Consider the following 13,748-nt stretch of genomic DNA (forward strand, 5'->3'; position numbering starts at 1 on the left):
AGATGGGGTTTCACCATGTTGGTCAGGTTGGTCTCAAACTCCTCACCTCAGGTGATCCACCAACCTCGGCCTCCCAAAGTGCTGGGATTACAGGTGTGAGCCACCATGCCCAGCCTCAGAGCCTGGATTTTTAACTAAGACTAGCTTGGCTACCACCTGCAGGGCTCTGGGCAAATTGCTTTCCCTCTCTGGCATCTGTCTTTGGGAACACAAACCAAGGGAGTTAGACAGTAAAAAACTAGTGGCCCATGGGTCATAACCAGCCTGCATATATTATTTGTTTGGCTGTCATAGTGTTATTTTTTTTTGAGTTAGATGTGAACATTTAAAAACCAAGACATTATACATTAAAAATTTGTGGGTTCTACTGAAAAACTGGAAGATATGGCCACAGTGGTTGCTATGCTTCGGATGCTTGTCCTCTCCAAAACTCATGTTGAAATTTGCCATTTTAACAGTATTAACAGGTGAACTTTAAGAGATAATTAGGCCATGAGGTGATTAGGCTCACCCTCACAGATGGAATTAGTACTGTTATAAAAGGGCGAGTCAGCTCTCCATCCCTCTCCCTTCTCCCTTCTTCCTCCCTCTCCCTCCCAGCACTGGGTGTCAATAAACTTCTGTTCATATTAATTGCCCAGTCTCAGGTATTCTGTTCCTGAGTAAGACTCTACAAAAGTGCGATCCAGAATAAAATAGACTAAGCCCGTGGTCTATATTCCTCTCTGACAACAACTAGCTGGAGTTGAGAAGTCTCATTCTGAACAATCACAAACTCTGCAGTTGGTGATAGTCCCAACACTTCCAATGTTGCTACATTGTCACATGCCTAGCGCTGGACCTTTGCACTTCCTTTTTTGCAGTACTTGGGACATTCCCAGAAAGCTGCCAAGGCCCAACTGAAATCTCACCACTTAAAAGTGGCTTTCCTTGGCCTTTATATAAAATAATAAATTTCTCCTGTCCACTCCATGGCTTTCTCTATTCCCCTCACTTTGGCCTCTTTTTCTCTGTAGTACTTTGTTATCACTTACTCTATTTATTTATTGCTGGTAGGCAGAAGAACCAAGTGGCTAAATGTAGAACTCAGGATCCATACTGCTGTATTCAGATCCCAGGTCTTCAACATACCAGCTGTGTGAAAGGCAAGTTACTAAACTCTGCACCATAGCTCTTCATCTGTAAAACTAGGGATAATAACTGTACCTATCTTCATGGTTATTATAAAGTTAAGATGAGGCCAGGCATGGTGGCTCATGCCTGTAATCCCAGCACTTTGGGATGCTGAGGCAGGCGGATCACCTGAGGTCAGGAGTTCAACACCAGCCTGGCCAACATGGTGAAACCCCATCTCTACTAAAAATACAAAAATTAGCCAGTCATGGTGGTGGGCGCCTGTAGTCTCAGCTACTTGGGAGGCTGAGGCAGGAGAACTGCTTGAACCCGGGAGGCGGAGGTTGCAGTGAGTCAAGATTGTACCACTACACTCCACCCTGTGTGACAGATGGAGACTCTGTCTCAAAATAAAATAAAATAACATAAAATAAAATAAAATATAAAGTTAAGATGAATTTGAACAGTGCTTAGTATATGTATTAGTAGTAGTTTTTGAATGGACTGAACATAACTCATTTATGTTATCTGCCTGGACCTGTAGGTAGTTTAATTTGTGATACTAAAACCAGATGCTCTCCTTTTAGCTCTAATGTCATAAAGTAGCTTAAGGATTTGTGTTGACAAAATATTTGGGGCCTTAAACTTTCTAAAGTCAGCCTCTTGTTGAGACTGTCTACCCAAGCTGAGATCTAAAGAATTCAGACAACTTAGTGAAGAAGGGAAAATAAACCCACAACGCAACACCTTCAGTATTTGGGAGGAAAACTTAATTTTGGAAAGGGTCAGTCTGAGATAAACAATAGCCGTATTTAACGCATCAAATTATCTAGCAAAGGTCAACTCTTCCATTGCAATCAGATCCACTTTTTATTCAGCCTCTAATCTTACCCTAAAAGTGACACTAGGGAGAGTTTCCTGAGATATCATGGGAGGTGAGATATCATGGGAGGTAACACACACACACACACACACACACACACACACACACACACACACGCAGAAAGAGAGAGAGTTGTTCATTGGTACCTTGGTAATTCAGGGAACTGGCTTCAGGACCTCCCTAAAATACCAAAATCTGTGGATACTCAAGTCCTGGATATACAATGGTATAGAATTTGTGTATCACCTAAGCATATCCTCCCGTATACTTTAAATCAACTCTAGATTACTCATAATACCTAATATAATGTAAATGGTATGTAAATAGTTGTTATACTGTATTGTTTTTAAAATCTGTGTCATTTTCATTGTATTTTTTTTGTGTTTTTTTTCTGAATATTTTTTATCCACAGTTGAGAATGTGGAACCTGTGGATACCTGTAGCTTTAAATTATGTATCTCTAAACATTCACATGTATATGTAGCAATTCAAAATGTATAGCCAGTTACAGTGACCTTCCTTGGGGTGTAGCTGAGGAGGTGTAGGGTGTCTGGCTCCTCCAGTACCACTCCTAAAAAGAAGAGGGAGTGACTGAGCTGGAAATTAAGAACTCAGAAAGTGTCCTTTCCTACCATCTGGTCTAACCCTGTTACCCACTCTCTCCTCCATTGCCAACACATGTGGTTTCTGTACCATTTCACACACTTGACACACATCCATCACTTCTGTCCCTTAAACGAAAAATTCCCAACATGGAGGTGCCACTTATATTTATCACAGATACAGGCTGGATCTAGAAAATACAATGAACCAACATAAAAAATCACATTTGGAAAAAAATGTCAGTCTATGGTTCAAATAGGTTACATCATCTGGTCTGGTGCACAGATCTGAAATGGTTCCGAGCTCTCTAGTTATAAATTTGTTCCAATATTTTATTTTATTCTTTTTTTGTGTGTGTGTGAGATAGAGTTTCACTCTTGTCATCCAGGCTGGAGTGCAGTGGAGTGATCTCAGCTCACTGCAACCTCCACCTCCCATTTCAAGCAATTCTCCTGCCTCAGCCTCCCAAGTAGCTGGGATTACAGGCACCCGCCACCATGCCCGGCTAAGTTTTGTATTTTTAGTAGAGATGAGGTTTCACCATGTTGGCCAGGCTGGTCTTGAACTCCTGATCTCAGGTGATCCACCCGTCTCAGCCTCCCAAAATGCTGGGATTACAGGTGTCAGCCACTGCGCTGGCCTATTTTATTCTTATAAAAATAAAAGTCATTTCCCTAAGTCCTACACCAAGACCAGCAGATCTTTCCTGGAAGGTGAGATGCCCTTGTGTTTGTCTTGACCTGCTTTATTCTCATCACATATCCTGCTTGATTCTATACTGTTCAAATGAATCTTCTAGATGTCTGCAAAAGTATTGAGAAAATAAGTGTCAGAAGGATCTTCTTGGAAAGATGCTACCAAGGCAAGGCCATATGAGAGTTTCTGAGAGGCAGCATGAGTATAATAATCATTACCCAATTTTTCTTCTAAAAATGCCTATAATCTTTTAGACACAGTTCATGAAGCACACGTCAGCTTGCATATTGATCCCTGCCCCTAAGAAAGCTGAAGGCACTCCAAGTCACTATACTCAACAGACTTCAGTTTTTCCATCTGTAAAGTGAGGGGTTTGCCAGATAATCTCTAGGATTTCTTGCTCAGCTAACATTTGCCTGGTTGCCTGAAATAGCTTAGGTAGCTCCTGGCCCATTAGTTTTCTTTCAGCAGTAACTTGAAAAGGAGCTTCAAATCTAGTTACAAGTTCACCCATGGAACGTGTGTAATCCCCAGGGACTCCTTAAGCTTTCCACATTTTTATCGTGCTTTTTCTCCCTGTTCTATGGGTGTACCTGGGAGGATTTTTTTTTCTCTCTCTCTCTCTTTTTGTTTTTTTCACTCTCTCCCCTGTTTTGGTTAAATCAATTCTGCCCACATCGCATCTGCTTTTTTTCATGGTAGTCAACGTCAAGGTGGTCAGGCAGCGTTAGCCTGAGTCAGACATTAAAAGTTGTAAAGGTCTGTCTTCTTTGTTTCTCTCTGTCTCTCTCTCCTCTCTCTCTCTCTCTCTCTCTCTTCTTTCTCGAGACAGAGTCTCGCTCTCTTGCCCAGGCTGGAATGTAGCCACGAGATCTCAGCTCACTGCAACCTCGGCCTCCAGATTCAAGCGATTCTCATGCCTCAGCCTCCTGAGTGGCTGGGACTACAAGTACACCACCACACCTGGCTAGTTTTTTTTTTTTTTTTTGGTAGAGATGGGGTTTCACCATGTTGACCAGGCCTGACCTCAAGTTGTCTGCCCACCTCAGCCTCCCAAAGTGCTGGGATTACAGGCACGAGCCACCGTGCCTAGTCTTCATTCTTGCCTTCTTTCTTTTCCTCTTTTTAGTATTCTCTTCTCTCATTCATCTTCCAACCTATCCTACCCCATATCTCTTTTGTCATAGATATAACTGATCAAATAAACTCTTTTACATTATTTCACACTAAGGTTAATAATTTAGGAGTTTAGGACATGAAATCTCCATTCTAATACAACTATAGTGAATATATCTTTGGCTGGAAAAATAATAGTGACAATTCAGGCACTGTCCTCTGGAAGCCCCCAGTCTAGGGATTCACAACAAGTCAGTTAATTACAATTACCCAAGAGGACAGAAAGTATTATACTGTAAAAAAAATCTTGTAAGTAGGCCAGGTGTGGTGGCTCACGCCTGTAATCCCAGCATGTTGGGAGGCCAAGGTGGGCAGATCACTTGAGGCCAGGAGTTCGAGACCAGTCTGGCCAACATGGTGAAACCCCCTGTCTACCAAAAATACAAAAATTAGCTGGGCGTGGTGGTGCACGACTGCAGTCGCAATGACTTGTGAGGCTGAGGCAGGAGAATCACTTGAACTTGGGAGGCGGAGGCTGCAGGGAACTGAGATGGTGCCATTGGACCCCAGCCTGGGTGACAGAGCGAGACTCTGTCTCAAAAAAAAAAAAAAAAAAAGAAAAAAAATTCTTGTAAATGAAGGGATCTCTGCCCATTAGGGAAGGCTTCTATGCTAAGACTGAAAGCTGAGTGGCTGATTAGGGATACAGGGGATATGCAAAAGGTCAGAGAAAAATGAAGACACTATAAGTTTCTCTTTTAATAAAAAAGTAAATGCAGTCCCAGAGAGTTTAAGTGATTTACCTGAAGTGGCATAGCCAATAGAGGACCCCAAACAGGGTTTCCTACCTCTTTTTTTCATTTTTAAAGTTTAGACAGGTCTAGCTCTGTCTCTCAGGTTGGAGTGCAGTGGCATGATCATAACTCACTGCAGCCTTGATCTCCTGGGCTCAACTGATCCTCCCCCATCAGCCTCCAGAGTGGCTGGGACCACAGGCGTGCACTACTATGCTCGGACTCCTATCTCTTTCTGCTATATATTATATGACCCTCCTAGAAGGGTTTAGTTTTAGAAAAGGACTCAGTGACCGTTCTGTAGACGAGTTCTTAGGGAATGTTTCTCTACTAGTGGAATACAAGTTACTGTGCCATGTGGATGAAGGAAAAATAGTCCATGACAGGCAGGGTATTCCAAGTCCTTCTCTAGTCACATTATCCAAGGCTTTGCCACCTTCTGTGTCAAATCCCAATTCCAGCTCTGGCTTTGCCTACTACTTTCTGATGATCCTAGGTTCTTTAACTAGTGCCTGACAGCACTACCTCTGTCCTACTCGCAACATCTCTGTGCAAAAATGTGGCAAGCCAGCAGCCTGCAGGCTTAATTCAGACTGCATAGCAATTTTATGTGGTCTGCATTCCATTGCCTCAAATGTTGTTGAAAAGCAAAACAAAACAAAATTAGAAGAGTTGCCAACATTTTACAATTGGAAGATTTTACATAACAATCTATATTTTTTTTGCGGCCATCTTTTGAAACGTTGGCATATTTAGGGCATTGTGCCCACTTTTTCACAAGGCAAGAGAGGCAGGAAGTTAGTAGCAGCTGGTACGCTTTGACAGCAGCACTCTCTAGTTAGCTACTGCTCCCACCCCACATGCTTCTGCCATTTATATTATCTAGCAGGCATGACTTTGCCATCCTTTCATTTATTTTATAGTAGATAAAAGACCATTTCGCAAGATTCCTGAAAATGTTGACTTCCAAGCTCTTCTGCCTGAAAAAAATTTCAAAATCCTAGGTTTGGTTTTATAATCTTCCATTTTATTTATTTATTTTTATTTAGAGACAGGGTCTCACTACATTGCCCAGGCTGGACTGAAACTCCTGGGCTCAAACAATTCACCTGCCTCGGCCTCCCAAGTAGCTGATAGTATAGGCACATGCCACCAGTCCCAACTTTATACTCTTTCTTTTGTAATGAAAACTGTGGGACTTACAAAATTGCAACAACCATTTTTCTTTTGAAGAATTAATACAAAACCACTGGAGTTCGAGAACATTGTCAGCATCACCCAATGATTATGGTTTCTCAAAGCTTTTTAAGTCATTTATTCATAACATTCTAGGACTGAAGGGGAACAAAATGCCATATAATTAAATGCTCACATTGTATTTCCCTTTCTAACCTTTCTTTAGGTAGTAATGCAGGTAATGCTTGATTATTTCCAGTGATGGGGAACCCTCTGAGAGTTCATTTTTTACAAGGTTTGACTATTAGAAGGCAAAACAGAGCCAAAATTTATCTCCATGTAACCTTCACCCATTGGCCATAGTTTTGTTCCTTGGAAACTTGAGGAAAAATTCTACTTGTCATCCCGTATAATAGCCCTTCAGATATGTGAAGTGGTTATCATGCTTCCGAGGCTTTTTTACCTAGTGGTATACCCTCAGTTCATTCACTCTTCAGATGTTTTGAGCCAGCCTCCTGGACACAGTCTTCTCAATGCATGTTCTCAATTCAGTTACAGTCTTCTCAATGCAGTCTGCTCTCAGCGCAGTCACAGTCTTCTCAATGCAGTCTTCTCTCAGCGCAGTCACAGTCTTCTCTCAGTGCAGTCTTCTCTCAGTGCAGTCTTCTGTCAGTGCAGTCACAGTCTTCTCAATGCAGTCACAGTCTTCACAATGCATGCTCTGGTTTACATGCATCTAGTTTAAATCAGTTCCTTCCCTCTCCGCACATGCATGCCACTCCTCAAAACAAGACGTAGAATCCATTTTCCCTGCCTTTGAATCTGAGCTGTCCTCACAGTAGCCAGTTTCATCCTTAGTGTTTATTTTTATTTTATTTTTTTATTATACTTTAAGTTCTAGGGTACATGTGCACAATGTGCAGGTTTGTTACATATGTATACATGTGCCATGTTGGTGTGCTGCACCCATTAACTCGTCATTTACCTTAGGTATAACTCCTAATGCTATCTCTCCCCCACACCACCCCACAACAGGCCCCGGTGTGTGATGTTCCCCTTCCTGTGTCCATGTGTTCTCATTGTTCAATTCCCACTTATGAGTGAGAATATGTGGTGTTTGGTTTTTTGTCCTTGTGATAGTTTGCTGAGAATGATGGTTTCGAGCTTCATCCATGTCCTTACAAAGGACATGAACTCATCCTTTTTTATGGCTGCTTAGTATTCCATGGTGTATATGTGCCACATTTTCTTAATCCAGTCTATCATTGATGGACATTCGGGTTGGTTCCACGTCTTTGCTATTGTGAATACTGCCAAAATAAACACACGTGTACATGTGTCTTTATAGCAGCATGACTTATAATCCTTTGGGTATATACCCAGTAATGGGATGGCTGGGTCAAATCGTATTTCTAGTTCTAGATCCCTGAGGAATCGCTACACTGTCTTCCACAATGGTTGAACTAGTTTCCAGTCCCACCAACAGTGTCAAAGTGTTCCTATTTCTCCACATCCTCTCCAGCACCTGTTGTTTCCTGAGTTTTTAATGATCACCATTCTAACTGGTGTGAGATGGTATCTCATTGTGGTTTTGATTTGCATTTCTCTGATGGCCAGTGATGATGAACTTTTTTCATGTGTCTGTTGGCTGCATAAATGTCTTTTGAGAAGTGTCTGTTCATATCCTTCGCCCACTTGTTGATGGGGTTGTTTTTTTCTTGTAAATTTGTTTGAGTTCTTTGTAGATTCTGGATATTAGCCCTTTGCCAGATGAGTAGATTGCAAAATTTTTCTCCCATTCTGTAGATTGCCTGTTCACTCTGATGGTAGTTTCTTTTGCTGTGCAGAAGCTCTTTAGTTTAATTAGATCCCCTTTGTCAATTCTGGCCTTTGTTGCCATTGCTTTTGGTGTTTTAGACATGAAGTCCTTGCCCATGCCTATGTCCTGAATGCTATTGCCTAGGTTTTCTTCTAGGGTTTTTATGGTTTTAGGTCTAACATGTAAGTCTTTAATCCATCTTGAATTAATTTTTGTATAAGGTGTAAGGAAGGGATCTAGTTTCAGCTTTCTACTTATGGCTAGCCAGTTTTCCCAGCACAATTTGTTAAATAGGGAATCCTTTCTCCATTTCTTGTTTTTGTCAGGTTTGTCAAAGATCAGATGGTTGTAGATGTGTGGTATTATTTCTGAGGGCTCGGTTCTGTTCCATTGGTCTATATCTCTGTTTTGGTACCAGTACCATGCTGTTTTGGTTACTATAGCCTTGTAGTGTAGTTTGAAGTCAGGTAGCGTGATGCTTCCAGCTTTGCTCTTTTGGCTTAGGATTGACTTGGCAATGTGGGCTCTATTTTGGTTCCATATGAACTTTAAAGTAGTTTTTTCCAATTCTGTGAAGAAAGTTATTGGTAGCTTGATGGGGATGGCATTGAATCTATAAATTACCTTGGACAGTATGGCCATTTTCACGATATTGATTCTTCCTATCCATGAGCATGGAATGTTTGTCCATTTGTTTGTATCCTCTTTTATTTCATTGAGCAGTGGTTTATAGTTCTCCTTGAAGAAGTCCTTCACATCCCTTGTAAGTTGGATTCCTAGGTATTTTATTCTCTTTGAAGCAATTGTGAATGGGAGTTCACTCATGATTTGGCTCTCTGTTTGTCTGTTATTGGTGTATAAGAATGCTTGTGATTTTTGCACATCGATTTTGTATCCTGAGACTTTGCTGAAGTTGCTTATCAGCTTAAGGAGATTTTGGGCTGAGACGATGGGGTTTTCTAGATATACAATCATGTCATCTGCAAACAGGGACAATTTGACTTCATCTTTTCCTAATTGAATATCCTTTATTTCTTTCTCCTGCCTGACTGCCCTGGCCAGAACTTCCAACACTATGTTGAATAGGAGTGGTGAGAGAGGGCATCCCTGTCTTGTGCCAGTTTTCAAAGGGAATGCTTCTAGTTTTTGCCCATTCAGTATGATATTGGCTGTGGATGTGTCATAAATAGCTCTTATTATTTTGAGATACATCCCATGAATACCTAATTTACTGAGAGTTTTTAGTATGAAGGGCTGTTGAATTTTGTCAAAGGACTTTTCTGCATCTGTTGAGATAATCATGTGGTTTCTGTCTTTGGTTCTGTTTATATGCCGGATTACATTTATTGATTTGCGTATGTTTAACCAGCCTTGCATTCCAGGGATGAAGCCCACTTGATCATGGTGGATAAGCTTTTTGATGTGCTGCTGGATTCGGTTTGCCAGTATTTTATTGAGGATTTTTGCATCAATGTTCATCAAGGATATTGGTCTAAAATTCTCTTTTTTTGTTGTGTCTCTGCCAGGCTTTGGTATGAGGATGATGCTGGCCTCATAAAATGAGTTAGGGAGGATTCCCTCTTTTTCTATTGATTGGAATAGTTTCAGAAGGAATGGTACCAGCTCCTCCTTGTACCTCTGATAGAATTCGGCTGTGAATCCGTCTGGTCCTGGACTTTTTTTGTTTGGTAAGCTATTAATTATTGCCTCAATTTCAGAGCCTGTTATTGGTCTATTCAGAGATTCAGCTTCTTTCTGGTTTAGTCTTGGGAGGGTGTATGTGTCCAGGAATGTATCCATTTCTTCTAGATTTTCTAGTTTATTTGCATAGAGGTGTTTATAGTATTCTCTGATGGTAGTTTGTATTTCTGTGGGATCGGTGGTGATATCCCCTTTATCATTTTTTATTGCATCTATTTGATTCTTCTCTCTTTTCTTCTTTATTAGTCTTTCTATCAGTCTATCAATTTTGTTGATCTTTTCAAAAAACCAGCTCCTGGATTCACTGATTTTTTGAAGGGTTTTTTGTGTCTCTATCTCCTTCAGTTCTGCTCTGATCTTAGTTATTTCTTGTCTTCTGCTAGGTTTTGAATGTGTCTGCTCTTGCTTCTCTAGTTCTTTTAATTGTGATGTTAGGGTGTCAATTTTAGATCTTTCCTGCTTTCTCTTGTGGGCATTTAGTGCTATAAATTTCCCTCTACACAATGCTTTGAATGTGTCCCAGAGATTCTGGTATGTTGTGCCTTTGTTCTCGTTGGTTTTAAAGAACATCTTTATTTCTGCCTTCATTTCGTTATGTACCCAGTAGTCATTCAGGAGCAGGTTGTTCAGTTTCCATGTAGTTGAGCAGTTTTGAGTGAGTTTCTTAATCCTGAGTTCTAGTTTGATTGCACTGTGGTCTGAGAGACAGTTTGTTATAATTTCTGTTCTTTTACATTTGCTGAGGAGTGCTTTACTTCCACCTATGAGGTCAATTTTGGAATAAGTGTGATGTGGTGCTGAGAAGAATGTATATTCTGTTGATTTGGGGTGGAGAGTTCTGTATATGTCTATTAGGTCTGCTTGGTGCAGAGCTGAGTTCAATTCCTGGATATCCTTGTTAACTTTCTGTCTCATTGATCTGTCTGATGTTGACAGTGGGGTGTTAAAGTCTCCCATTCTTATTGTGTGGGAGTCTAAGTCTCTTTGAATGTCTCTAAGGACTTGCTTTATGAATCTGGGTGCTCCTGTACTGGGTGCATATATTTTTAGGATAGTTAGCTCTTCTTGTTGAATTGATCCCTTTACCATTATGTAATGGCCTTCTTTGTCTCTTTTGATCTTTGTTGGTTTAAAGTCTGTTTTATCAGAGACTAGGATTGCAACCCCTGCCTTTTTTTGTTTTCCATTTGCTTGGTAGATCTTCCTCCATCCCTTTATCTTGAGCCTGTGTGTATCTCTGCACATGAGATGGGTTTCCTGAATACAGCACACTGATGGGTCTTGACTCTTTATCCAATTTACCAGTCTGTGTTTTTTAATTGGAGCATTTAGCCCATTTACATTTAAGGTTAATATTGTTATGTGTGAATTTGATACTGTCATTATGATGTTAGCTGGTTATTTTGCTCGTTAGTTGATGCAGTTTCTTCCTAGCATCAATGGTCTTTACAATTTGGCATGTGTTTGCAGAGGCTGGTACTGGTTGTACCTTTCCATGTTTAGTGCTTCCTTCAGGAGCCCTTGTAGGGCAGGCCTGGTGGTGACAAAATCTCTCAGCATTTGTTTGTCTGTAAAGGATTTTATTTCTCCTTCACTTATGAAGCTTAGTTTGGCTGGATATGAAGTTCTGGGTTGAAAATTCTTTTCTTTAAGAATGTTGAATATTGGCACCCACTCTCTTCTGGCTTGTAGAGTTTCTGCCAAGAGATCTGCTGTTAGTCTGATGGGCTTCCCTTTGTGAGTAACCTGACCTTTCTCTCTGGCTGCCCTTAACATTTTTTCCTTTATTTCGACTTTGGTGAATCTGACAATTATGTGTCTTGGAGTTGCTCTTCTCAAGGAGTATCTTTGTGGCGTTCTCTGTATTTCCTGAATTTGAATGTTGGCCTGCCTTGCTAGGCTGGGGAAGTTCTGGATAATATCCTGAAGAGTGTTTTCCAACTTGGTTCCATTCTCCCTGTCATTTTCAGATACACCAATCAGACATAGATTTGGTCTTTTCACATAGTCCCTTATTTCTTGGAGGCTTTGTTCGTTTTTTTTTCATTCTTTTTTCTCTAAACTTCTCTTCTCTCTTCATTTCATTCATTTGATCTTCCATCACTGATACCCTTTCTTCCAGTTGTTCGAATTGGCTACTGAAGCTTGTGCATTCGTCACGTATTTCTCATGCCATGGTTTTCGGCTCCATCAGGTCATTTAAGGACTTCTCTACATTGGTTAGTCTAGTTAGCCATTTGTCTAATCTTTTTTCAAGGTTTTCAACTTCTTTGCGATGGGTTCGAACTTCCTCCTTTAGCTCGGAGAAGTTTGGTCATCTGAAGCCTTCTTCTCTCAACTCGTCAAAGTCATTCTCCATCCAGCTTTGTTCCATTGCTGGTGAGGAGCTGCGTTCCTTTAGAGAAGGAGAGGCGCTCTGAGTTTTAGAATTTTCAGTTTTTCTGCTCTGTTTTTTCCCCATCTTTGTGGTTTTATCTACCTTTGGTCTTTGATGATGGTGACGTACAGATGGGGTTTTGGTGTGGATGTCCTTTCTGTCTGTTAGTTTTCCTTCTAACAGTCAGGACCTCAGCTGCAGGTCTGCTGGAGTTTGCTGGAGGTCCACTCCAGACCCTGTTTGCCTGGGTATCAGCAGTGGAGGCTGCAAAACAGCAAATATTGCTGAACAGCAAATGTTGCTGCCTGATCGTTCCTCTGGAAGTTTCATCTCAGAGGGGTACCTGGCCGTGTGAGGTGTCAGTCTGCCCCTACTCGGGGGTACCTCCCAGTTAGGCTACTCGGGGGTCAGGGAACCACTTGAGGAGGCAGTCTGTCCATTCTCAGATCTCAAACTCCATGCTGGGGGAAACACTACTCTCTTCAAAGCTGTCAGACAGGGACATTTAAGTCTGCGGAAGTTTCTGCTGCCTTTTGTTCGGCTATGCCCTGCCCCCAGAGGGCAAGGAGGCAGGCAGCCCTCCTTGAGCTGCAGTGGGCTCCACCCAGTTTGAGCTTCCAGGCCGCTATTTACCTACTCAAGCCTCAGCAGTGGCGGGCGCCCCCTCCCCCAGCCTCGCTGCTGCCTTGCAGTTCGATCTCAGACTGCTGTGCTAGCAATGAACAAGGCTCCGTGGGCATGGGACCCTCCGAGCCAGGCATGGGATATAATCTCCTGGTGTGCCTTTTGCTAAGACCATTGGAAAAGCGCAGCATTAGTGTGGGAGTGCCCTGATCTTCCAGGTGCTGTCTGTCACAGCTTTGCTTGGCTAGGAAAGGGAATTCCCTGACCCTTTGCACTTCCTGGGTGAGGCAATGCCTCGCCCTGCTTCAGCTTATGCTCGGTGTGCTTCCCCCACTGTCCTGCACCCACTGTCTGACAAGCCCCATTGAGATGAACCCAGTACCTCAGTTGGAAATGTAGAAATCACCAGTCTACTGCGTTGCTCACGCTAGGAGCTGTAGACTGGAGCTGTTCCTATTTGGCCATCTTGGAACTGCCCATGTCCATCCTTAGCTTTTAAAAGGGCTGGCAGCTTCTGCTTTCTTCCTCTTGAAGCTGACAACTATATAAGAAATCCGACTACTCTGAGGTCACCATACTGTGAGGAAGCCCAAGTTATCCGTGGGGAAAGGCCTCATAGAGAGCATGATCACTGGCCAGCCTCAGCTTTCCCACCTATCCCATCTAAGAAGCCAAAAGTGTGTGAAGAAGCATCTTAGTTATTCCAGCCCTAAAGTCTGTCCATTCTGGCCCTATCCACATTGCAAAGTCATAACAAATGATACACTGTTGCTGTTTTAGCCCCTAGCTTCAGGTTGGTTTGTTAGGTAGCAATAGGTAGCTGGAAACGTTGCAAGATATTTATAA

The 13,748-nt window shown here is 41.9% G+C and overlaps 1 protein-coding gene and 1 long non-coding RNA gene across 4 annotated transcripts in view; one reads left to right on the top strand and one right to left on the bottom strand.

Moving 5' to 3' along the window:
- Nucleotides 1-13,748, top strand: part of LOC129033763 (uncharacterized) — a 28,917-nt gene that overhangs the window by 10,578 nt on the left and 4,591 nt on the right. The window lies entirely within an intron of this gene.
- LOC129033762 (contactin-4) overlaps nt 1-13,748 on the bottom strand; it is a 988,873-nt gene that overhangs the window by 8,486 nt on the left and 966,639 nt on the right. The window lies entirely within an intron of this gene.

This window comes from Pongo pygmaeus, chromosome 2, assembly GCF_028885625.2.
Source record: "Pongo pygmaeus isolate AG05252 chromosome 2, NHGRI_mPonPyg2-v2.0_pri, whole genome shotgun sequence".
Classification (NCBI taxonomy): domain Eukaryota; kingdom Metazoa; phylum Chordata; class Mammalia; order Primates; family Hominidae; genus Pongo; species Pongo pygmaeus.